We start from the raw sequence: 27,764 nt of genomic DNA on the forward strand, positions 1-27,764 counted from the left end.
GAATTTGGAATTCTGGAGTTTTGGACTATGTCTGCCTAAACCTCAACTCCAAGTGGTCTTTTTGGCCCTTGACTATGCTGTGGGGCTTCCTTTGCTAGAACAGGTACCAAAGGGCAGCCCAAAATGAAGCCTGGGTGAAATCTCACTCTAAATGGACTTGTGACTCTTGATCAAGATTGATAGATCTGAGTAGCTTACTTTGTTACAGGGGTTTTAATAATGTTTTACATGAAAACAAGAAATGATTTTTAAGAAATTCCAACTGGACCATTTTATCTTTCTCCGATGTTATGTTCATCTCTGACACTGTCACAAATTGCTGAGCATATTACCACCATATCACAAACAGAATAATGGTATCAAATGAGGAAGGACAGAAAAGAGCAGATGACTTAAGCAACAAAGACTTTTTTCATGAAATTGCCTTTCCTGACAAAAACTGGAGGGGAAGAACACAAGAAATATTGTGTCAAGGATGAATAGCCTCTCTTTCAGTGCTTATAATGCACTAATGGCTATTTCATTTGTATGTGAACATAAAATAATTTTATAAGATTAAGATTGACCTTCTTTGTACAAATTTGCAAATATTATGCTTAGGATACAATCTGTATTCAAGGTATATAATATAAATATTCCTCCTTAAACAATTATAGCTTAAAATTTGACTCTTTGGAACCCTAGGAAACTAAGTAATGTAGCAGACCCAAGTTCCACAGATGGCTAAGGATTCCTCTCTTAATTCTTAGCACTTTAGAATCAAAACACTTTCAGGTGGAAATTTTTCTAAGATGCACAGTTCATTAAACTACCATCTGAAAGAGAATAGGCTAGACATAAATCAACCTATTATTGGCTATTCAGAATCATCATATCCACCATGGACAGTATTAGACCTAAAGTCAGGAAGACGAGAGTTTGAATATAACCTCAGGCACTTACTAGCTGACCAAGTCATTTAACTTCTGTCTTCCTCAGTTTCCTCAACTGTTAAATGGAGGTAATAATAATACCTATTTCCCATAGCTGTTGTGAGGATAAAATGAGATATTTCTAAAGCACATTACAAACCTTAAAGCACTATAGAAACATGAGCTGTTAATATTAAGGTAGTTAGGTGGCAGAGCATAGGAATTGGAAAGAGTTAGTTACCTTCAAATCCTGCCTTACCCAGTTGTGTGACCTAGGGCAAGTCACTTAACCTCTCTGTATCTCTATTTCCTCCTCTGTAGAACAGGATAATAATGGCACCTACCTCCTAGTGTTATTGTACTGATCAGAAGTTAACACATGCAAAGCACTTTGCCACTTTAAAGTGCTATATAAATGCTGGCTATTATTATCATTATTAACCATAAATAAAATTTAACTTGATAGTTTTTGGCCCCCATAGATAATGATGCACTTAGAACTACTGTGGTATTTGAAAAGAGTGAGTTGTTTTGTCCAACGCTAAATGCACCAACACAACAACATTCCTATATTCTTGTGTCTAGTTTTTAATAGTTTTCTGTCCCTCCCCCTGTCCCCCAACCCCTTTACTATCGGCATGTTATCAATGATCACTATAGTAAATGTAGCTGCCTGTAGAAACTCCCTCTTATTTCCATATAACCATTAATGCAGCCTTAGAAACAAGACAACCAAGTTTAGTGAAAATAAGAGCAAAATACCCTAAAAGCCTGAGCAGGCCTCCTGTGAATAAAGTACATAGTCTTCATCCCTTCTCTCTTGATACCTGAGAGGAGTACCTAGTACATAGTAGGTACTTAATAAATGTTGATTGATTGATTGCCTCTTCTGGATCTTCCATCAGTTCTAAATAAGTGAAATTAAAATACACCTATCTAAAATCTTCCAAAAAGTATCTACCCCTACGGTAAGAGAAAAGAAAGCAAATACATTCTTTAGAAAAGGGAAGCCATACTCTATAACTTCTGAGAAAATGCTTGTAGTATTTTTCTATTACTAATATGTACTTTTAATGGACACTTGTTTCTATACTTCTGGTAGTCTACAAAGAAAAACACCAGGTAAAAGCGCTGGTATGCACTAGTAACCCCGAAGGTAGATCAAGATCAGCGATATAAGCAGGCTAAGTACTCTCCTCAAAAAGAAATTATTGTTAAAAATCGAACCCATTGGTTTTGTTGACCCACTCAAATATTCTTAAATGGTATGAACAATGTTTCTTTTTATATTTGAACAATGTATCACTTTCATTATCACTCACTAAACATTCCCAGGGCATACATTACAAAATAGCATTGAGACCAACGCTCTAATGGGGTAATTCAACAACTCAAGGCCAAAGCATGCCACAAGAAAAAGGCACTAATATGCGAACAGACTACAACAGAGAGAGAGAGAGACAGAGAGAGAGACACACACACCCTCACTATTACCATTAATACAGGGTTCTACCTTTTTTCCCTGCAATTTATAACAGTATATGTAAAAATTAAAATATTTCCCATACTTGCTTCCCCCACAATTCACTACATCAGTAGTGTCAAATTCAAATAGAAATGGAGCTCACTAAAATGTATATAAGGATCCCTAAGGGTTATATATTGACTTAGAAAACCACACATGTTTACACAGTCATTTTTTTAATTATTATTAATACATCAACACATTAAAATCAGATAGGAACCACATTTTAATCTGGCTCAGACGGCACTAGGCAGTTTTGTGGGCTGCATGCAGAACACAGATATTCCTCCTTCCTTTCTCAAGAACTTCAGCACCAGGTTCAGTCATCCTTTCTACTCCAAATCCTGTTCTACTCTGAGATTTCATACACATGTTGGTATCTCACCAAAAATCCTGACCACCTACTTCACTAACTGAATTCTCTATCTGTCCCTTCATTCTACCTCAGTCCCCTATAAGAATGATCATATACTTGATCTCATCATCCTCTATAAATATTCAGTCTCCACAATCTAGAACTTTGAAATTCTTATCAATCCATAACCTTTTATTGTTACAATTCCCAACAACATCACCACCACATGCACACCTCATTCCTTTTAAAATTGTCCTTTGTCCTTATCTGACCTCTAGACACTCTACTCCTCATGGCTTTCCCAGTGCACCTCACTTCTGCTCTCACTTCATTTTTCGCCCTTCACAATCTTGACATCAGTTAACTAGTCCAATATGACATTATCCTTTTTCTTCGGATCCTTTGTCCCTTGTCTATTTCTAAGCTTCAAACCTACATTAAACTCACCATCTGCCTTCTCCACTCCTATCTGTGTGCTGCTGGCCATGGCTGGGGGCGGTGACAGGACTAATTATTACAAATTTATTTTATATAATCTCAACCCATTCCTCAGTGCTAGAACTAATCATTTTGCTCTTCCCTAACTGGCTCTCTATTCACTCTGCACAGCAGTTATTCCAAACCTTCCTATCTCTTCCAAATCCACCTATATCATGTCCTCCTTTTTGTCAGCAAAAGACCTCTATCTAGAGAGGTGGATCTGGAGTCAGAAGACCTGAGTTCAAATATGGCCTCAGGGATATACTAGCTATGTGACCCTGCTTATGTCACTTAACCATGATCTGTCTCAGTTTCCTCAACCAGAAATTGAGGATAATAATAGCACCTGCCTCTTAGGGCTATTGTGATGACTGGTATAGTGCCTGGCACATAGCAGGTTCTTAATAAATGCCTCTTTCCATCTTTCCTCATTCTCGCCACGTCATAACTTCCCCTTTCTCTACAATTCTATACCACCATCCCTTACCCATGGCCGTAACCTAAGATTTTCTGTCTTCTTTCTATACTTTCTCATGAGACCCATAAATGCAATTATACAGCAGACTTTAAAAGTAATATAGTCAACTCTCATCCATCTCCTGGGCTTCAGTCCTGCATCACCAACTGCCTCCTAAATGACATCTCCAACTCAAAATGTCCATATTAAAACTCATCTTTCTCTCTAAACTTGCTCATCTCCTAACTTCCCTCACTCACAAGCTTGGAATCATTCTCATTCTCTCTCATCCCAACACTCACTCTAGGATAAAAATCCTAAGTCTACCTCTTAATACCTTCATGATCTTGGATAAGATAAATTGAGACTCTACAGGCTTCCCTTTCCTCATCTGTAAAACATCAGAGTTGAACTATATGAATTTTTTAAGATTCTATCTGATAACTATAAGAAAATAACTTATGACTCTTTGTGGTAGGAGCATTCTAACTCTAAGCCCCATGCAAATTAGCCTAGTTTTTCCTTAAAAGGTATTAAAACTATCCTTGAGACCTGATTGGATCAGAGGAATAAAGGGTCAAGTTACTGACCCTTTCCGGTCACCAGAGTACAAAACAGTCCCAAGGCACTCTAGCTGTACTTGAACGCTTGGCTGGCAGGCCACAATGATCAGCCTAGGGACACATGAACTTTGCTAGCTGAGTAAGCTCAGGGTTTCCTTAGTGTGCATCCTTATTGAATATCCTTTTACTACTATAGCCAAGTAAATCTCCCTTTGTTAATTCTTGAATTATCTCTTAAATGTCTCATTTCACTATAATATCAAACATATAAGCTGAGTCAAGCTCAGCTCAGAACACCCTTCCAGCTCAAAATCTATGATCCACATAGACCTCCCCACATCTAACCTGTTGTCAAGTTTTGTTGATTCTGCCTTAACAACCTTTTCACTTCCAATCTCTCTATTCACACAATCACCACCATGGCTCAATCCCTTACACCTCTCTCACCGGGATTACTGCAAATCTCTTCTAATTGAGTTCACTGCTTCCAAATCTCATCTCGTTGACCATCTATCTTCTTCATAAGCTGCCAGTGATAAGTCTTGCACAGGTATGTCTATTCTATTCCCTCAAGGATAAAATGTAAAGTCCTCTGTTTGGCTTTTAAATGCCTTCAAAATCTGTCTCCAGGCAATCTTTTCAAACTGATTTCATATTATTTCCCCTCTACATTTCAGCCATACTTTCCTATCACCACACAGAACTTCTGATGCCCCACCCTAAATGTCTTTGTATAGCTTTGCTCATTCCTGGAATGTTCTTCCCCTCCTAAACTAGCTACCTTCTACAGAAACATTTAATGATCACCCCAGTTATTAGTACTCTTCCATACACACACACACACACACAAAATTTTATATATATATATATATATATATATATATATATATATATATATATATATATATATATATATATATATATATATATATATAGCATTTATTTATCTATGTACATGCTGTCTTCTGCAAGTGAAATGCAAACTCCCTGAAGGCAGTGTTTAATTTTTGTCTGTGTAATTCAAGTGCCTAGCACTTGAAGTCTAAGCAGTCACTTAGTAAACACTTGCTGAACTGAATTGAGTAACTATTTAAAACAGCATAATACACTGTAATTTTAAGGGAAATAGTTAATTTTTTAGTAGAACCACAATCTTAAAAGTTGGAAGGCATCTTTCTGGTCATCCAGTTAACCATTCACCTCATGTAGGCATTCCCCACCATGCCCAAATCAAAGGAGATTAAAGACAGTAATACCACTTAAGAGTATGAAATCCTCACAGAAATCCCAGATCCTTAGACTGTGAAATCCAGGCAGAGGGGAGCAAGGGATTGAAAGCAGAGACTGGAAGAGGTGGAGATGAGGAGAAAGTACATTCTAGGCTAGAGGATGACAGCTAGGGTGAAGGCACTGAGATTGGGGATGGAGTGTCATGAATGAGGAATTGCAATACAGTGACTTTGGCTTTCCCACAGAGTAAATGTAGGGGAGTAATGTATAATAGGACTGGAAAGGTTGGGTGAGGCCAGGTAGTAAAGAGCTTTAAATGTTAGACAGAGGAGTTTATAATTGAACCAAGAAATAACAGGGAACCACTGGAGTTTACTAAGTTGAAGGCTGAAAAAGCCAGTCATGCATTTTAGGAAAATAATATTAAAGTAACAAGGTATTTTATAAAATAACCAAGACTATTTAAACATCTCTAGTTACAGGGAAGTTACTCTTTTACAAGGTAGATCGGTTTATCTTTGGATAATCATTTTAGGAAGTTCTTCATATGTAACATAATATTTAAATTTATTATATACTTAAAAACACATGTAGGTTAATATAGGAAAGAAATGATGTGAATTATACAAGCATAGCTATAAGAATGTTAAAAAAAAGTATTAAGCATTCATATATGTATACACATACACACATATATATATACATGTGTGTGTGCATGTGCATGAAGTACATGTGTACTTCAACGCACCAGCTACTTAGTACCCTTTTTTCTAAGTTTACCTTGTATTTATTTCAGGAGATATTTTGTATGTATGCATATAGGTGTATAAATCCAAACACTTAAATGGAGATGCTGATGTGTGCGTGTGTGTGTATGCTTTATGCACATCCATTCTCCTCCAACAGAATGTAAGCTACTGAAGGGCAGGGATTGGTTTGGAGGGTGGGGGTATTTTTGTTTTTTGTTTTATCTTGTTTGCTTTTTCTTGGTATCCTCAGTATTTATAATGCCTGTCACAGTTTGGTGATTGGTTGACTCAATGATCCATGATTTCATCAGTATGGATAATCCCTTTACCAACACAGATCACAACCCCTTTACCATCTTTAGGAGTTGAAAAGATCATCACAGCAAAGCCAAATCCCTTGATGAGCCTCTATGAACTTAGCAAGGCTTGTCTGCAGATGATATACATAAAACACATTCCCACCCATTCTCCAAGCCTTTCCAGATGTCGAGGCTTGCAGGAACTTTTAGGATTTCTACTCTGCAGACATGGCCTTCAAGAACTCAGAATCTCCTTCACACTATAATAAAATATTGGTGTTTAGGAGAGCCATGAACTTGAATGGAAAAAAAAAAGTTTATTTTCATTAACCTCTAGATGAAATTTAGCATCTCCTTTAATTATCTAAACATATATATAATTATGAGAAGAGATCCACAGACTTTAGGCTGCTGAAGAGGTCTGTGACACAAAAAAGGATTAAAAACCTGTCTTACTCACATGAACTGATGCTGAGTGAAATAAGCAGAACCAGGAGAACATCGTATACAGTAACAGCCACACTACATGATGAGTAACTTTGATAGACTTATTTCTTCTTAACAATGCAAGAATCTAAGACAATTCCAAAAGACTCATGATGAAAATGCTGTCCATATCCAGAAAAAGAACTATGGAGTCTGAATGCAAATCGAAGCATATCATTTGCTCTCTCTTTTTTTTTTTTTGTTTCTTCTTTCTTGTGGTTTCTCCCATTGGTTCTAATTCTTCTGTACAACATGACTAATGGGAAAATAGGTTTAATATATATTAAGCCTGTATCAATTTACATATTGTCTTGATGAGGAGAAAATTTGGAACTCAAAATCTTATGGAAGTGAATGTCAAAAACTAAAAATAAATAAAACTTTTAAAAAAACAACCTCTATCTTTAGAGAGTTGTCTTTGCATGGAGAGGGTTAAATGACTGGCCCAGGGTCACACAGCCAATAAATATCAGAAGAATTACAATTTAAATCTTTCTGACTTTGAGAGTAGCACTGTATCTACAATGGCCCATTCTCAAGCTCATAGATTGGACAATAGGTCCCTGTCCTCCCAGCACATAGTAAATACTAAATAGTAACTGTTTCTTTTTTGGCCAGGAACCCTGAGGGTCTTCCCCTCTCAATTTGATTCTTTTTTTTTTTTGAGTTTTGATTAAAGGGGCCATCCTTTGATTAACTTCTTAAAGAGACCTATTCACTGAATGGATGTTACCTCATTGACAGTGAGCACCTGAAAAGACCTTAGCCTGAAAGGGCCAGGGTCTCACAATGCATCCTGGGCCATCTTCAGTTGTCCTGATCCATGTCTGGCCACTGGACCCAGATGGCTCTGGAGGATAAAGTAAGGCTGGTGACCTTGCACAGCCCTCCCTCACTCAAATCCAAGTCAACTGCAAACCATAGCATCATCTACCTGATGTCATGGTCCTCTTCAAAAATGAAGAACAAACAACACAACAATCCGTATCTCCATGTTGTCTACAGAAGAAAAACATCACTGTGAAAAAAATCAACCCAATTTCTTCATCTATAACATGAGAGTGTAAACCTGGATGGTCTCGAAGTTATCATCTAAATCCAAAATTCTACAATTCTAAAGGATTAAAAAGGCTGAAATATACAATAAATTAATCAGTTTAATATAATTAGCCTTTTAGAAAAAACAAACTAATGTTAACTGAAATAATATTCCTGGGACATCACTGAGATGGACAGCAAATGCATAACTATAAAGTGATTACTTTTTTTATGAAGAAGTATGTTTCACAAGTTTCAGTCAATATTTTTTGTTCTATGGAATATGGCAGCAGCAAAACAAACTGGAGAGTTCTTTAATTTAGGAATTTCTAACAGATTTAAACAGATTGTTTAAGGCACAGAATTTGCTTCCCATATGTATATGTATTTAAAGGGAGATGTCACCTTTTCATACTTCACATAACTTTTGGTTTCTATTGTTTTTCTTCAGCAATGTAGACAACTAGTATTCTGTTTTCTCTTTTACATATACCTAAATGATAATAGAGGCAGCTAAGTGGTTCATTGGATAGTGCACTGGGCCTAAGTCAGAAAGACCTGAGTTCAAATCAAGCCTCGGACACTCACTAGCTGTATGATCCTGTGCAAGTCACCTAACCTCTGTTTGCCATAATCCAACAGAGAAGAAAATGGCAAACCATTCCAGTATCTTTGCCAAGAAAACCCCATACAGGGTCACAAAGAGTGGCACACAACTCAACAACTCAGCAGCAAGTGATAAATTCCTGTCAGGTATTTTCTATTCAATATATCACAAAATCCTCTATTTCATTTGGAATACCTAAATAATGTATTTTCTTCCACTCTTAGTTCAATCAAGCAATTAAATATTTATTAAACACCTACTATGTACCAAGCACTGTAATAGGTTCTGAGAATACAAATACAAAGAATGAAACAATCCCTACACATTCAGAGTTGATATCCCAACAAAGGAGACAAGGACATAGACATACACAAATATGTAGAAAAAAAACTTTAAGCAGTTAAATCAAAGGGGGGGAGAGAGAGAGAGAGAGAGAGAGAGAGAGAGAGAGAGAGAGAGAGAGAGAGAATAGACGAGAAGAGAAGAGAACAGGAGAGAAGAGAAGAGACGAGATGAGAAGAGTAGAGAAGAGAACAGGAGAGAAGAGAACAGGAGAGAGAGAGAACAGAACACTAGCAGTTGAGGAGATCAGAATAATTTTTAAAAAAGCTGGGCATAGTGTCTTGAAGGAAAAGGACAGATTCAATGAGGCAAAGGGAAGGAGAAAACAGAGATGCCACTTTGGTTGGATCAAGCAGCACAGCATGGGGAATAATGTACAATCAGGCTGGAAAGACAGGTTGGGGCCAGGTTGTGAAGGGCTTTAAAAGCTAAAAAGAGCAAATTATATTTGATTCTAGAGACAATAGGAAAGTATAAGATTTTACTGAGTACAGTGCAAAATGTAATATCTTTTAAAAATATACAGTGCTCAAAATGAAGTAATAAAGTGAGTCACATGGAGAAGCTAAGATCTAAGATCAGTACACAAGTAAAAAATAATGTATAATCAAAAATTACCCTTGAAAAATCCTTCAAATTGACCATATTTGGAAAGAGATTATGGTCTCTTTAAAAGAAAGCAGTATGATAGATTTGAGAAGGCTGCCATGGAAACAACCAAATATACATTTTATCCATAAATGAACAAGCATTAATTAAATGCCTACTGTGTACCAAGTTCTGTACTAGATTCTGGGGATACATATACAATGAATAAAACAGCTCTTACTTACAAGGAATGCTGCTGATCAGAAGCCAGTAAGGATTCAAATAGAAAAGAACAGAAAACAGGTGTAAACTTAGCTAGGCAGGAAAACTGATGATTAGTGAAAACGGTATTCTTGAAAGGGCTTCACACATTAAGTATGATTATATTTGAGGGTGATTACAATTCCACATAACTATGACTTCTTCCTGCATCACCATGGGACAAGAGAGGACACAAGCAAGTCAAAGGAAACACAGCAGGGGCCTCGAGCTACCCAGGAATGCTAAGAAGGCCAACTAAGGTTGTATCTATCACAGCCTAAGCAGAATGAATAGAGTGTTTGTGGTTATGACAAAAAGGAGACTCTAGAATCACACACAGTCAGTGAGATGTTGATACTATGAGAGGTACAAGTAACTGAGACCAAATGAGAGAACAGCAGATTGACATCTCCCATCTCACTCACTGGGGAGACAATCATTGAATGAAAACGGTGCCTTTCCTGAACAGGAGCCAGCACTGTTTAAAATTGGGTTTTTTCTCTCTTTCCTCTCTCTCTTTCTTCCCACACCCCCCTCTTTTTCTCCCTACTCCATGCCTCCAGTGGGGGGAGGGGGAGTTCACAGAGTTGAACTGTTACATTAAATCGATTGTACAATTGATTGTATATAGTAAGTACTTAACAAATACTTATTGATTTATTGATCTAATGATGGAGAAATAGGAATTTCTGTTAAGGAAATTTAACTTAGTTAATATTTTCTCTTTTCTGCATCTGACTAGTTCAATTATATCATATTTTGGTCCATCCTCATATTCCTCAAATGAATACTAATGACTGAGGAACAAGCTCCCCAAATGACTTTCTTAGCTGCCATCAAAATGTTATGAATAACATATTCCTTGAGAAAATTAAAAAGTTAATTAATGTCTTCTTTCTTGAATTTGATTAAGAATGGTTTGCTTTGCTTATACATAGAGCTATCCAAATTATCCTATTAGTGCTCAAAATCTAATTTATAAGATTTGTGATCTTTCCATACATAAATAAAGGATCAGAGCTTTATTCCATGATTTTCTCCATTAAAATGTACTTTTTTTCTTATTAGTCCTTTTGTTAAGGATCACCTATTTATCCTAAAACCAAAAAATTAGTTTAAATTAGCAATCACTAATGGTTATAGCAATTTAAGCAAAACCCTTTAAACTTCAAATTGAATAATTACATTTTTAAAATCACTTCTTTACCTTATGCTGTCAAAAAAACCCAGAAAATGGAAATGAATGAGAAAACATCTAATTATTAACTATTACTATTAAGTATAATTAGTTCAGATAATTAATATAAGAAATATAATGAAAATAATAAATAAGGATGGAAAACCATGCTTTATAATCCAAGATTTTATTGAAATTTGCTTATAGCCTTTCAAGACCTTTGACATAAATAAGCATCCATATTTTGGAGTATTTGCCTGGAGAGGATTTTTCTTTTTTTTTAAGCTTTATTTTATCCAATAATCTAGTCTTACTTTGTAAAAAAAAAAGAGAGAGATTTGGGAAAAAATTGAAGGAAGGGGAACCAACTAAGTGTTTATAATACTCCATGTCCCAATGGCCACTGGAGATAAAAAGGAAAAGGTTTTCTCATACACAAGTTTTCAGAGAAAATGGCTATCAGGAGATACGCTTTTTCTGAAACTTAACTTCTGAACCTTTCAAGATTCGGACAGAGATAAAAGCTCAAAAACCTTACTTTTGAGAGAGTTTCATTTGCTCACTAAGAGAGGATTTTAAATGTCAGAGGTCTGGCACAAGTTGTTAACTCCACCTAATCTATGAATCTATGGTTTCTTTCTTCTCTATAAGAGTTACTAACTCTTTTTAGAGTCAAAGAAGTCCTTTGAAAAGTAACTTAAATGACACTCCAGATAATAATGAAATTGTGAATTTTAAAGAGCAGGGCAAATGATTACTACTATTACTATCAGATATATATATATATATATGTATATATATATATGTATATATGTGTACATATATATATATACATATATATATATATGTATATGTGACAACTAGATACAAGTAAAGGAAGTGAAGAAAGAAAACTAGGCTATAGTCTATACTGGCAGTCAAACAGGTGGTTGATCCTTCTGTTCTGCCTTTTCCTTGCTGTGGCAGAAAGATAAGAGAATGGCAAGAAGATGATCAAAGAACTGAATCAGAAGCAACAAGGTACAGTAGAAAAACTCTGAGCCAGGGAACCTGGGTTCAAATCTCATGCTGGCCACTAGCTACCTGTGCAACCTCAACCAAATTACCTGATCTCTCTGAATCTGCTTCCTCATTGGCAAAATGAGGATACTGGACTACCCATAGCTTTTTAGTTTCCTGCTAGCTCTAAATCTAAGTATCTGTGGATTTGTGCTTGACACTATCTTTAAATCTGACATAGCTAACTAAAGATAGAATAATAAATCTCCCTAGAGCATGGTGTAGTAAAAAGGTAGAAAGACCCAGGATTCCATGTTCCGATTCAGGCATAAACTATGTGCATGACCTTGGGCAAGACACTGAATTTCTTTGGGTCCTTCTATCCTTACCTATAAAATAAAGAGTATGTACTAACTGATCTAAGAAGATCTAAGTTCAAATCTGGCCTCAGACACTTGCTAGGTGTGTGACCCTGGGCAGGTCACTTAACCCAGTTTGCCTCAATTTCCTCATTTATAAAATGAGCTGGAGAAGGAAATGGAAAATTACTCCAGTATCTTTGCCAAGATAACCCAAACATGGTCACAAAGAGACAGACACAACTGAAACTGAACAACACTAACTGATCTCTAAATTCCAATCTCTTTCTGAAATTAGATTAATTCTCTAATTCCATGAATTAAGGAGTGAATTGTGTGGTAGAAACAACAAAGAGAACAGCAGCAGAGCATGAAGCATGTGTAATAAGCAAGATGAACTAGAGATTTTAAAGCAATGCAAGGGACACATTTTACCTCATAGAAACCAGACCTGGTAAAACAAAATCAATGTCTGGAACATGGCTCAGAAAGGGAGGGCTTTGATAATCCAGATATCTGCAGGCAGGAGCTCTCTTTCTACCAAAAGCAAGCAGTTGCTAATTCTTGGTGTTCCTCCATGAAATTATCATCCTTCAAAAGGTGGAGACACCAACAAAAGGAAATTTTATTTAGGATTTGATTCTCAACAGTACAGAAAAGAATGGCGTGGAAATGAAGAGGACCTTGAGAGGACTGAGGAGAGGAAAGCAGGGGAAAGTCCAACATATACCCTAAATCTGGGGAAGTAAGGTTTTGATATTCAAAGGAAAGATTAGTAGAATCACACAAGGCAAGTGAACTGGAAAAGAATTAGGGACCCCCCCCCCAAGAATAAAACTCTGCAGACACAAACAGCAACAATTCTAAATCAATGAGAAAGACAATGGACGATCACCATCTAACTTATATTTTTTAAAAGACATACATAGAAGATGGAAAGAAAAGCAGCTAACATAGGGTGAATACAAAAGTGATAACATTCTAAAGAGAAAAAAAAAAGAGCCAGGAATGCAAAAGCTCAGAATTAGCTGGGGCTGGTGAAAAAAGCTAAGAATAACAAAGAGAGTGGAGGGACAGGGTAAATGGGAGCAAGATGAATGATCACAGGTACAAGGCAAAGCTGTTCAATTCCTATTTTGCTTGTTTTTCCTACCAAAGAGAATGATCTTTGAATTGGAAATGACAGAACAAGAATGGAGAATGGGGAGTCGATCCCCAAGTTGAGGAAACAGGTAATGAGAGGTTATCTAGCTGCTCATGATGACAAATGGCATCCTTAGGTAATGAAGGAACTGAGAGATGTGACTGTGGAGACATCTTCAGTTATCCTTGAAGGGTCACTGAATAGAAGGAGTACTACAGGACCAGGGCAAGGGGGTAGGATGGAGAAGACAAAGCAATAGACAAAGTGTAAATCAGTTTGATGTCAGTCTAAATTATATCACATTTTATTAAAAAGTAGTTAGTGAAAAAGTAAACTATCACAAAGAGCCAGCATGGCATCATCAAGGCAGGTTGTACTACACTAAACACCTTTCTTTTTTTTTTTAACAAAGTTAGATAAGAAGACTGCTGCAGATATAGTTTATATGGAAGCAAAGCAAAGCATTTGATAAAATCTCTCATGTTATTCTTGTGATAAAAAGGAAAGACAATATTACAGTGGATTTGGAACTCATGGAATTACTGTACTTACCAAGTAATCATTAAGGGGTTGATGTCAACCTGAAAGGCCAGCTCCAGTAGAATGCGCCAGGGGTCTGTGTTTGACCCTAGGCTGTTTAGATGAAGACAGCTGATTATCAAATGGGCACAGAACACAAGGCTGGAAGGCAGAGCTGACACAGTGAATGAGTCAGGATTCAAAAAGACCTTGATGGGCTACAACCACTAGGCTGACTAACATGAAATTTAATAGGGAAAAATGTACAATCTTACACACAGATGCAAAAAATCAACTTCATAAATGGGGGGGGAGGAGATGGCTAGACAGAAGTTTTTATGAAAAAGAATTGGGTATTTTAGTCCTATCCAAATTTGCAAGGAGCCAACAGAGTCAAAGAGCAGCCAAGAAAATGAATGCAAACTTCCAGAAACGAGGAAGTGATTGTGCCTCAGTACCCTGGCCTGGTCTGTTCAATCACATCTGGAAGATTGTGCTCAGCTGTGGCTGTCACATATTAAAAAGGATACTGTAAACTTGAAGATATCCAGATGGTGAAGGAAACAAGAAAGGTGAACGACCTTGAGTATATGCCATATGAAGATTCTCCGAAGGAAAGTGATATGTTTAGCCTGGAGAAGGGATGGTCTAAGGAAAGATGTGATAACTGACTTAAAATATCCAAAGAGCTACCATGTAGGAAAGGGAATAGACCAATACTACATGGCCCCAGAGACAGTTAGTAATCGGTAGAAGTTGTAATGAGAAAAATTTAGGCTGGATGTAAAAAATCCTTCCCAACAGAACTATCCAAAAAGAGAATGGGCTGGCTCCGAAGGTATGGACTGGGTTCCCTTCTCACTTCTGGTATTCAAGCAAAATCTGGATAACCACTTTGAGGGTTATTTTGCAGAGGAGAGTCTCCCTTAACAATCACTTCAAACTCTGAGATTATGTGATTCTGTTCATGAGCTTACAGAAAAATAAGGAAAATAACATCCTCTTTCATGTTTCAAGTGCCTAGACTTAGCAGACTTGAGAGACAGGCTTCTCTGACAGGCTAATTAAAAGAAACCTTGATGTAGCCTTAGTTCCTATATATAAACAAAAAGGCAACCTTAGAATTACCTAAATTTATAAATTTTTAAAAAACAGGAATTTTTTTTTCTGATTCAAACCTTCTCCTGAAATACACTAGTTGTAGCTCCAAAAACTATTACCACCTTTCTGTCTTGGATAGTTACTGCCTAAAGACAGAGCTTTGGACCAGCTGATGATTTCTGATCACTCTTTCTAGCTCTGATTCTATTATTATGAAAGCATTCACTTGTAGCCTGATAACTAGAAAACTCTATTAGAATTACTTATTTTATGAGGTTTAACCATTTCATCAAAATGAGCTAACAAGTGGGGAAAAAATTAAGCAGAGCCTAAGCAAAATCCAGGCAAGGTATTATCCAAAAGACTAATGAATGTGCCAAGACACTGACAACCATAATTTTGCAAAAAAAAAAAAATGTTCAAGGGAACATATTTTTCTCTTCTTTTCCCAAATCAGTGCTTATCGATAACATGAGGCCATTCAACTACGAGTTAAAATTTACAATTTCTCTTAGCAGTCTCCACTTTCTTTTGTTTATCTTTTTATTGTTGCTGGTAACGTTTTCAATTGGGCCAACTAATTAATTCCACACAAAGCTCTCTTCAGTCCACTATTATTTATATATCTGTAGGTTCATAAGATATAACAATCCCATTTGGCACGGTACAAGAACAAACAGATTTATCAGACCACCGGTTACTGTTTATATAAACAACGATTACCCCTCCAGGATCACAGATACTTTCCTTCACAAAAATAAAACAAAATATAACGGGCAAAAGAATAAATTACTTAGCCTTCACTAGGAAATATCCTGAAGTTTTTCTATAATGTAGGAGACTGGCCAAAGATGAAAGTATTACAAGGGCTTCCCAGTTAGATCTAGTAACTAACAACCTCTTCCCATCCCAAATAAGGTAAAGGATAACCATTAAAGCATATTCTAATCCATGGGACAATGTAGCATTTGTCAATTAAAGTTTCTTGAAAGTGAAGGCTATGTATAGATAGTTATTATGTTTTAAAGACAAAATTTTAATGGATCTATAATCTCCACATGGGTACCGCCTCTACAGTTATCCCTTCCACAATGTGACTCTCCCTGTTGTGATTTTTGATGTATCACAGGTTGGCATAAGAAATTAAATGGGAATTTTGGGGGAGTTTTGTGGAAGCCGCAGACAACATGCAAAGGCCAGGAGACAACACAGAAAAAGTTTAGAAACTCAGAAATGCATAAAATAAATGTATAGTATTGTATGATATCAACATGTTCTACCTTTTAATACCATAATAATTCAGACTTCTTCTCTGGCATGAAGGAAGGGCCAAAACATTTTTCACAGATTTTCCAGATCTATCATGATTTATCCACATGTTCCCAATCTGCGCCATTCTTGTCTATGTCCTCCTCTAAATCATCCATGAAGGATCTCCCAACTCTCTGAAGGTCATTCTCTAAGTCTTTCAACATTCCATGGGTACCAGTGCTACCCATTTGCTATCCCTCACTCTCACTCCTTGACCATCCCAGCCCCTTTTCTAACCATACATTTTCCAATGTTATCTTTAATATCCCTTCTGAGAACACAGATAACAATGTCACATGGGAGCCAACAAAATCTGAAAGCCTTCAGGGATCCATTTTCAAAATATCTAAGAGGGAAATATGTATGACCATAAGATAATTAAATGTTCGTGTTACTCTCTAAAACTAGAAATTATAGATAGGTTATCTGAAGTGGAGGAAGGATTTCTCTACACTGACAAAATCAGAGTTCTTTGACTTATTTTATACCTACCTATAAATACTATTAAAAAATTCAACATTAAAGTGTTAAAAAAAAAAGTTGGAGAGAACGTAAGATCCCACTGTGTTTATTATTAATTGCAAATATACAAAACATCAGAACATTTATTATACACAGCAACTTTTCAGTATGAAAACAAATTTCAGTTCCTCTATTTTGTTCCAAAATTTCCCAGATCTATCTTTTATTACCCAGTGTATTCTGTATCTATAGAAATTTCAGACCAGTATTATGGTTTCTACTAATATACAGAAGGTGTCTCAAAAATCTTAATGTAGTTTAATGGCTTAAAACTGCACTAAGATTTTTGGGGCACCATGTATTTCAAATTAGCATTCAATGGTCAAATTAATTTGGGAAATGCTGCTGCTATTAATGTTGATTAGTTTAAAACTGTACTAAGACTTTGGGGTCACTATTTCAAGCCAGTATTGTGCAGCCAGATTAACTTGGGAAATACTGCCAGAAAAAAAGCTACATTTTCTATATATCTACTTTGAGCCTGGAAACCTCTTTTATATTAAGTGATCCATGGCACGCTCTGATCATCTGGTCCTGAATTTTAGGAAGGAAGAGAATGATCATCTCTTTACATTCCATCCTGAAGGGACGTACATGGAGAACCACTTGATCTTTTACTGGCCTGTATCTTCTTTTAGGCCTCTTCAGATTGGTTGTGATGGTAACAGTACTTCCAACTGAGCCCCTATTGAATTATTTTAGGGTGGCAATCACAATGAGTGCAAAGCAAAGCATTAACAAAACCATGGAGAGGTGACAGGAAGTAGAAAAGCAGAAAAGAAAGGAAATTAAGTATACCCTGATAATCAGTTCCTAAGCCCTGCTACTCAGGTGAATTTTATCTTTGTCACTATTCTTTCTTAAAGGCACAACACTGTCTCTCCTGTTGACTGTATGGAAGCAGCGCTATAGCCAAAGCAGAGCTGAAAGCAGAGGTACCAAACTCAAATAGAAACAGGGGGCCACCAAAATGTACACAAGGATCCTCAGGGCCTTGCATATTGACTTAAAACAGACAAACACAAACACAAACAAACACACACACACACACACACACACACACACGAACATTATCTATGTTTTATTGCATTTTTATTTTGTTAAATATTTCCCAATTATATTTTAATCTGGTTTCTCCCTTACTCAAGTCTTTCCAGCTACCTGTTTAACACCTCCGATCTTTAGGACCAATCTGATACAATCCATTTCTTCTTTTTTTCCTATCCTTTGCTACCAGCATCAGTGTCTGAAGTCCTCTGTTCTTAGCGGAAGCTTGTTTCTGAAAAGTAAGGAAGTATCCAAGACAAGGAAGCCATGAGTCAGGAAATAGAGCACCGGATTTGGACCTGGGTTCACATCCTAGCTCTGCCACTTACTTAACTGTGTGACACTGGGAAAGACACAAAATTCCTAGGCCTCAGTTCTCTCATCTGTAAAATAAAATGAAAATGTGTACTAGATGACCTCTAAGGTCTCTTCTGGATCTATAGGACCCTCTGATCCAATTAGGTAGCACAGTGGATAGAATACTGGCCCTGAAGTCAGGAAGACATGAGTTCAACTCTCCCTCAGACATTTACTATCACTTAACCCTTACTGCTTCAGTTCCTCATCTGTAAAAATTAAGCTGGAGAAAGAAATGGCAAATCACTCCAGTACCTTTGCCAAAAAAAAAAACCCTCAAATGGGGTCACAAAGAATTCAAATAAGACTGAAATGATTCAACAGAAGCAACAAATGATCCAATGATCCACCTGCCAAAATACGCTTCCTTTTATCCAAGTATTTTATTTTTTATATAAAGCACTAACAATGAATGAAAGTCTTAGATTATATAAGTGTGGCATGAAACTAGTTAAAATAATAGATGGCAAGTTAATAATGTTTAAAATTTTAATGCTCACATTTAGAGTTAGTAAATAAATCAAGGACCTGTGATCTTTTCAGCATGGATAAACTCCCTCCCCATCAATGCAAAAAGCAACTCATCTAAAACTCAAGAGTCTTAGGAGTATCTGAGGTTCTCCATCACTTGTCACTTGTCCATGGTAACAAAGATGATGTCAGAAAGTATTTATGCCTACATATTCCTGATTCCAAGTCCATCACTCGATCCACTGTACTATGTACTAAGCCCCAAACTCTCTCATTCTCTCTTCCCACTTCTGTGCCCATATATGTATGTATGTACATATGTATGTACATATTCATATTTACATATGTGTATATATGTATATCAATACAAAATTATACTCTTTTTCATGGAAAAATAGCTAAATTATTTCAGAGAAATGGGAATTAATTTTTAAAATTTTTTATTCAGGATAAATGGAAACTATCTTGTTGACTCAAAATATTTTCTTTGCTTACTTCACATAAAGAAAGCACTTCACTTCCAGAGCAAGGGTTTCTAACTTGTGGTCCAAAGATTCTTTGTCCATGTGATAGATTTCACAGGATTCATGAATATGGATGAAAAAAATTATTTTAATTACTCTTTAACTGAAATTTCCTTCAATTATGACTATAAGCAACAAACATCATTCTGATAAAGTACCTATAGACTTCACCAGATTGGCAAGGAGGAGCAAGACAAACAAAAAGAATCTTTCTCTGCTGACAGTTCCTATACCAGACTCAATTTAAGCTAGAAACTTTAAATATCTAACAACTGAATTTGAAAAAAAATTCTAATAACTATAATAATAAAAATACTACAGTGGCTTTTTATTCTACATTAGAGATACAGTGATATCAGGTTACTTTAATAAAAAAATTTTTAAAACCCCATCTCAAAGAGCTATTTGAGTGGAAATATATTTGATTGGTTTTCAGTCACAATAAAAACCAGTAACAATTAAAAAAAAACCCAAATGATTATTGGACATGAACGAACACATGACAAAAAGCTATTGCCCTCGGCTAGTTTTGACAAAAGCAAATATTCTACTGCAGCTGAAAAAAATCTAGAAAATGCAGGTGGTGCTAAAATGTAATCTTTTATCAGCTTCCTAAGTCACGTGCATTTAAGAACGAACAGTAATACATTTTACATTTCACTTAAAAGTACTTTATAGTGCAATTAGGTAATAAGGAATAATCTTTCAAAAAAAAGTATACATTTCTTTGGTTGGTTGTTTTTGTTGTTTGTTGTGGTGGGGGGGGACCTCAGATCTGGAAGAAAAAAGACCTCCACTTATAACTTAAGGGATTTAGAGATTTGCTTCTGGCACTAAGAGGTTAAATGATTTGCCAGTAATCATATAGCTAGAGGCAAGGTCTGAATCCAGATCTTCTGGATTGCAAGGTCAGCAGTCCTCTACCCACTCCAAACATTCAAGGAATCATGTTAGTCATTAAAAAGGGCATTACTACTATTATGAATCAACAGGAAATAAACAGAATGGAATATTACCGCACAACTGAAAAAAAAAGGAAGAATTGATCAAAGAGATACCTGGGGAAGACTTAAATGAATTGATACAGCATAAAGAGGAACCAGGAAAACAATATATAAAATGACTTCAACAGTTCCCAGAAAAATTAATTCAGTCCATTTTGTTCCTCGGGATGAGCTGTCTTGATTGGGGAGTAAGTAAGCTTCAATTCTGGAGGTCAAAATGTCTAGCCAGTCTCAGACCATTAAGCCAAGTCACACATATCTCACCCCACCTAGGCATCAACCCTGGTCACTATACCACGTGCATAAAAAGTTTTCGATGTGGTAAGGCTACACACCTGTTGAAATATATAATTTGCTTTAATTCACTTACAAACAATAAAATCTGTAAATTAATAAAATCAATGAATCAAATGAAGAAATCAAATGGCATAGGGTTGATACTTTCTTTGTCCCCTTTGTAAAATAAAGATGAATATTGGTCACGTGAGAACCTAATGATATTTTTTACTGATTCCTCTCTCTTTTTTTTAATTCCTTCAAATTCTACATCCAAAACAGCACTAAATAACCATTCCATTTTCACAAATTTTTAAAAAAAATCTTCATGAAACAATAAGCCCTTTATACTTGTCAAAAATTAATTCCATTCAATGAAGTATCAATTACTTATCATTTTTAGAAGTCATTTTGTTTTCACATGTAACTTCATGAAGTTACATTCCACACGGGTAATATCTCAAAATAATCCCCAAATAGTTTTTTTGGGGGGAGAGGACCCTGAATAGTCCAACTCTCCAAGTTTTAACTAAATTTGTGAAAATCTGGACTATAAAAATTAGAGTGGGTCTTATAAAATTAATTTTATATGGCAAAATTCTGCTACAAAACTTTACTGGGATTCAATTTTTAAACACATGATTCAGAAGTAGCTTTCCTGGAGTAGCTCTATTGAATAATACTAAGGTTTATTATTATGAAAATTTTAGTAACATTTTGCATTTATATGCTACTTTTTTTTACCCTTTTGAAACTAAAAAAAATAATGAATATTCAATTGATACTTAGCTTTCTAAATCTAGGTAATGATTGGGGGTAATGGGAAAAACAACAAGGTAATATAAAAAAATGCACATGAACATATGACATCTTTGTTTAATCAACAACAAAAAAATCTCATAAGCACACATTTACTTTAGCTACTAAATAAACACACACATACCCTTCAAAAGGTTTCATGGACTAGCTAAAATGTTACAAAGCGAAACCAAGGACTGAAGAAGCCTACTACTAAGTCAGATCTTGGTTAACAACCAAAGCCTCACATTCATCGCGTTGAAAGAAAATGATGGCTTTGTTCCTCCAGTCTCATACAACTTGATTCTCAATATTCAAAGCAGATATAAATATGTTAACTTCTGCTTGACTGACAAGACTTGATGGCCGTTCCAAAAATGAAGAAAGCAGTTCCTGATGCAATTAATATTAGAATTGCTCTTGAAATATGCTATTCCTCTTGAAGTCCTTTGATATATAAAAGCCGAGTGGTAGTATGGAAAGAGCACTGGAATTGGAGTACTTGGGTAGAGTCCCAGATTTCCAATCTTAGGCTAACTTCACCCCCTGAAAACTTGATTTCCTCATCTTTGAAAGGAAGAGGGAGATGGGCAAGATGATCTCTGAGGCCCCTTCCAGCTCAGGCATTCAATTCTGATTCTCACAGGAAGACACACTAACCAATAATGTACCCTTCTGTCTGTTTGTTTTAATGGTGGTAAAAAGAAACACTTAAAATTACTGAGACCTTACTGCTGACATCTAAAGTATCTCATGTAAATCTATTACCGGAATCTATTAAGGGGCCTACAGAAAGGAATGTTTTAAGCCACTGAAAAATTTAGTGTGATGTATTACTATATAATCACATCCTGTTAATTTCATTCTATTCCTCCTGGCCAAAATATTAAATTTTTGGTTAAAAATAATGATTTTAGGGGTTTTTTTATTGTGACCAGATTAAAATACACATAATGCATGATGAAACATCATTATAATTTACTATTTAACACTATTACACTTAATATTTACTATTCATCACTGTCATTTATATTTAATAATAGTACTAATAAGATACCAAAATAAAACAGCAACATCCAAAGTAGGCAAGACAATTTAAAGAGAAGTCTTTGTTTTTTTGTCCTAAGGTTAATGAATGGGGGCTTTCTTACAGATAAATGTATTTTTCTATTTGAGTGTGATTACATTTTCACGTAATACTGGGTTATCGGATCAGAGGTTCACTTTAACCTTCTGCTACTTTACACGCAGCTCTGCAATAAGATATCAAGGTTTCTCTTTCTCCTTACCTTTCAGTACAGTAATACCTTGATTAACAAATCTTGTGGAAACAAAGCTCTTTTATAACAAGGTTGGCCATGTTAAAAAAAAAAAAAACCTCCGGAAATCATGCGAATCAGAGTCCCACACCCATGTCTTAATGAAAATATTCCATTTTAAAAATTTTGCCTCGAAGAGGATAAACAACTGACCCTAGGTAAAATTCTTTAATTTGCCCTCCTAGCTTTCCTTTTCTTCTAATACTTAACTGAAGCTTCAGATACTCCCTATCTCCTAACTCCAGGTATTTTCACTGACTGTCTTCCAAGCCTGGAATTCTCTCTCTCCAAATCTCCAACTACTAGCTTCCTTCAAGTCTCAGCTCCAGTCTCACCTTCTACAAGAAGCCTTTCACAATCTTCCTTAATGCTTACCTGAGGGTGTTCTGCCCAAAGGAAGGTAGATTTTGATGGCTGAAAGCTACCCAGTTAATTTGGGGTTTACTGACTAGATTTCTTTCTCAGAGAGCAAGGCTTAAACCCAATTCACTCTGGATCTCATAGATTGGACAGCAATAGGTTTATTGATTATATCCAATTCATATTCTATAAATCTTGTTTGTATATAATTGTTTACATGTTGTCTCCCCCATTAGACTGTGAGTGCCTTAAGAACAGGGGCTGTTTTCTGACACTATATTACCAGTATTTAGCATGCATCTGACACATGGTAGATACTTAATAAATGCTTGTTAACTGACTAGTTGAATTCATCCTCTCTGTTACTGAAGGCATTCCTAATACTATAAATGCTTAAGAAATTATGTTCTCACAGTGAAGTATAGCAAGGAAATAATTTTCCTCTAGAATTATGAGTTCAGAACCAGAAATACAGAACTTTGTAATAATTTTGATGGATAAAACATAAGGCTTTATTGCTTTTTTTGTCGGGGAAATAGGAGACAAAGTTGCTTGATAATAGTTATATACATATATATATAATTATCATTAATTAATTAATTATAATATTAATTGGTTATATATTAATTATTATTATATTATGTATATAATATATTGTTATATATTAATATTATGTATTAATATATTGTATATAATTATATAATATATTATAATTGATTGATTATATATTAATATTAATTAATATATATAATTGGTAAAATTTACATTTTCCTCATTTATCCAACTGACCACCAGCCCTTTTTTTCCTGATTACTAAGCCATTTAACATTATAACTTTTCAATAGCAACTTCGTTTCAGAAACATGGCAAATATCTACCAAATTTTTTAAAATTTCAAAATAATATTCCTAAGAACCTTACAGCATACTATTCTAGCACAGAGGCTTCCATAAGAATTCTCCCAACAGAAAAACTCGTATTTATATATATGAAATAGTTTAAAAAGGTCACAAGTATATCTGCACAGGGCTGGTCAAACGTGTCTCAAAAGATTGTCCCCCCAAAAAAACTATTTGGGGATTATTTTGAGATATTATCCATAAGAATTCTCCCAACAGAAAAACTCGTATTGATATATATGAAATAGTTTAAAAAGGTCACAAGTATATCTGCACAGGGCTGGTCAAACGTGTCTCAAAAGATTGTCCCCCCAAAAAAACTATTTGGGGATTATTTTGAGATATTACCCATGTGGAATGTAACTTCATGAAGTTACATGTGAAAACAAAATGACTTCTAAAAATGATAAGTAATTGATACTTCATTGAATGGAATTCATTTTTGACAAGTATAAAGGGCTTATTGTTTCATGAAGATTTTTTTAAAAAATTTGTGAAAATGGAATGGTTATTTAGTGCTGTTTTGGATGTAGAATTTGAAGGAATTAATAAAAAGAGAGAGGAATCAGTAAAAAATATCATTAGGTTCTCACGTGACCAATATTTGTCTTTATTTTACAAAGGGGACAAAGAAAGTATCAACCCTATGCCATTTGATTTCTTCATTTGATTCATTGATTTTATTAATTTACAGATTTTATTGTTTGTAAGTGAATTAAAGCAAATTATATATTTCAACAGGTGTGTAGCCTTACCAAATCAGCATAAGAAAAAAAATCAGCCCTTAAAAACAATTACAAGCTTGTTGAGTTGTTGGGTTTTTTTAATGGTATTCATAATATTCAAGCACAATGAAAGTATTCAAAGATACCATGTAGAAAATGCATGATCAGAAAAGGAGGTAGGTTGGACATGTAGCAAAAAAGAAGGATATACAGATGGGGACATTGAGTATGGTCCTGGTAACCCACAAAATGTTAAAAGACTTAGGCTCATGGGAAAAGAAACACAAATAGCACAGGATGATGATAATAAAATAGCAATAATAGCTGACATTATATAACATTTTGAGGTGATGGTACTTTTTGTACATTATCACACTTGTTATTCACAACCCTGAGGTAAGCATTACAATTATAGCCATTTTACAGATGAGGAAATGGCTTCAAGAGACTGGGTGACTTCTCCATGAAGCCTCAAACCTGGGTTTCTCATAAATCCAAATCCAATATATTTTCCTCTCAATCATAAGGCATATGTGGGCTATGGACTGCACTAATGGGAGGTACCTGTCATCACATTGATGAAAGCTCAATCCAATGAAGTAATGAATTGTGTATGTGCATACACATGCAATAGAGTAGATTAGCTTCTGAATGGAATAGATGTGAGAACTCTTTTTGATTTCTCAGTTATCATGGATTATTAAGAAATGGCAATATTTTATTTCCTTTCTATGGTGCTGATTAAGAATCCTCTATGTTCACATTACATGCAACTAGAATTGCTCCATCAAAGTATGCATAAGTTCCCGGAGAGAAGAAGCTCTGGCTAAAAAATGACAACTACAAAAACAACATGTAGGCCAGGGCTGTCCAAAATGCAGCCCGTGGGCAGCATGCTGCCTGCTGTGCGATTTATGTGGCCTGCCTACAAGCATAGAAAATTACCTAAATGCTTTAGTAAACAAAGCCAAGCTATTGCAGTGCTCTCACTAAAATGGCAAATCAAAATATATTGTCCATTGTTTCAATAAAAATCTAAGGTTGGACAGCCCTGTCATAGGCCATGATTTCACTTGGCGCACTGAACAAACATCTTACAACTACATTTCATTTATACATTATCGCTGGAAAAGAAGGAATTCCACATTATTTTTACATATAACTCTAAATTTACAAGGATAAGGGCCAAAACTTTTTTAAAAAATCTTCTTCAAAATGTGACTTTCCAAAATGATCTCCTAAACATGGAACATAATAAATGTAATTTAATTTTGCCTGATGACTAAGGAACATATATTATTATTTTTCTATTATAAATTTAATTTAATTTTTTCAATTAACAAAATTTATTTTCTCTCTTCCAATCCATCACTGAAGGGGAAAACAGGAAAAACAAAACTCTAGTAAAAAAAATGCAAAGCCAAACAAAACAAATTGCCCTATTAGCCATGTCCAAAAAAATGTCTCATTTGCACTGAGTCCATCACTTCTGTCAGGAGGTGGGTAACATGCTTCACCATCAGCCTTCTGGAATCTTTGTCGGCCATTGCAAGAACATTTATAATGGAATTATGCAACAATATAATTTGTTTGACCTTTAACAATTTTCTGCTTCCTTTCTCAATGTCAGGCTATCAAGTTGCCATTTCTGCTATCTGCCACTAATAGCACCTCTTCACCATTTGCTACTTTTAGTATGCTGTAGGCTACAAAAATAATTCATCAGATTTGTTATAAATTGTTAAATATGACTCAGGGAGAAAACCAAAGGCAGAGTCCCAACCAATAAATCATGATGCAATAGTAGACTTTGAAGTCTTATCTAACTGATCTCTAAGCCAAGTGCCCTAGCCACATTCCCTCTTTCATACTCAAAAACATGTTCAGGTCTCCTTTGACCTAAAGCAGCCTTCCCTTGATCTGAATATTGTCGAGTTATCTTCTCTCTTCTCCATCCATATCAAACATCTAGAAAGCATAGTCTATGTTTGCTACCTTTACTTCCTCACCAAGAAGGTTATTCTTTGGCCTCCCCCCAACTTTTCATTAAGTTATCTGCGTCCATGACATTTCTCCTCTATTAAATTCATTAAGAATGGGGCCTGGGTCATAGTTATCTTTGTATTCAGAGTCATCAGGACAGTGCCTTTACTCAAGGGAGGTCTTTATACATATATACATATATATCTGTTAAATTGTTTTTTAAGATTCCCTGTGCAGAGGAACACTGCTGTTGGCTGCATCACTCTATCCATCTCCCCAAGTGGATGCAGTAGAAAAGATTTCAAATCAGTATGGGTTTGAATTATTTCTCTGCTAGTCAACTTATCTCTCTGGACTTCAATTTCCCTATCTATAAAATGAGAGAGATGGATTAATTAATCCCAAAGGCTCCTTCAAGCTCTAAATCCTACAATTCTATATCTGTGCATCTTAAGAATTCGCACTGAAGACAACAGCACAGTTGGTTGCCACTATTTCATAATTAGTCAGAAGAATGAATGCCAGCAAGCTTCTCAGTAGCCCCTAATCAACCATTTATACTCTTAGCTTTTTGACCATACTATCTATAAGTATATTTTGAGGAACCTTGCCTAAGAATTAAAACACAAACCAATACAGTATAGGGGCTTTGTGACAGTTACTTTGGGTACTCGGGTATCTTTTATACTTATGCTTTAGGGCTGTGTTCTAAAAGGATGAGGTGGCTCAGAGTCCAACACTCAAATAAGTGGGACTTTACTACATCTTCTTTCAGGGACCACTTGTCTTTCTATAAAGGGTCACTTTAAGCAGCGACAAATAGCTAAATCTACATTATGCAAAATATGGGAAGAGAATCTGTCCCTGTAAAGGCAAATTTAAACACGAAAGGGAGCTATGAAGACTTAGGAATACAGTCCATCAAAGGAAATCTGACCAAATATCAGACACAAAGTGAATAATGAAGTGAAGAAGGAA

General features: G+C 35.5%; 1 protein-coding gene across 1 annotated transcript in view; it reads right to left on the reverse strand.

The window, feature by feature from the left end:
• The window catches only part of COBLL1 (cordon-bleu WH2 repeat protein like 1), a 186,403-nt gene that overhangs the window by 134,257 nt on the left and 24,382 nt on the right, over positions 1–27,764 (reverse strand). The gene's annotated exons all lie outside the window — the stretch shown is intronic.

Source organism: Trichosurus vulpecula, chromosome 2 (genome assembly GCF_011100635.1).
Source record: "Trichosurus vulpecula isolate mTriVul1 chromosome 2, mTriVul1.pri, whole genome shotgun sequence".
NCBI classification, from domain to species: Eukaryota; Metazoa; Chordata; class Mammalia; order Diprotodontia; family Phalangeridae; genus Trichosurus; species Trichosurus vulpecula.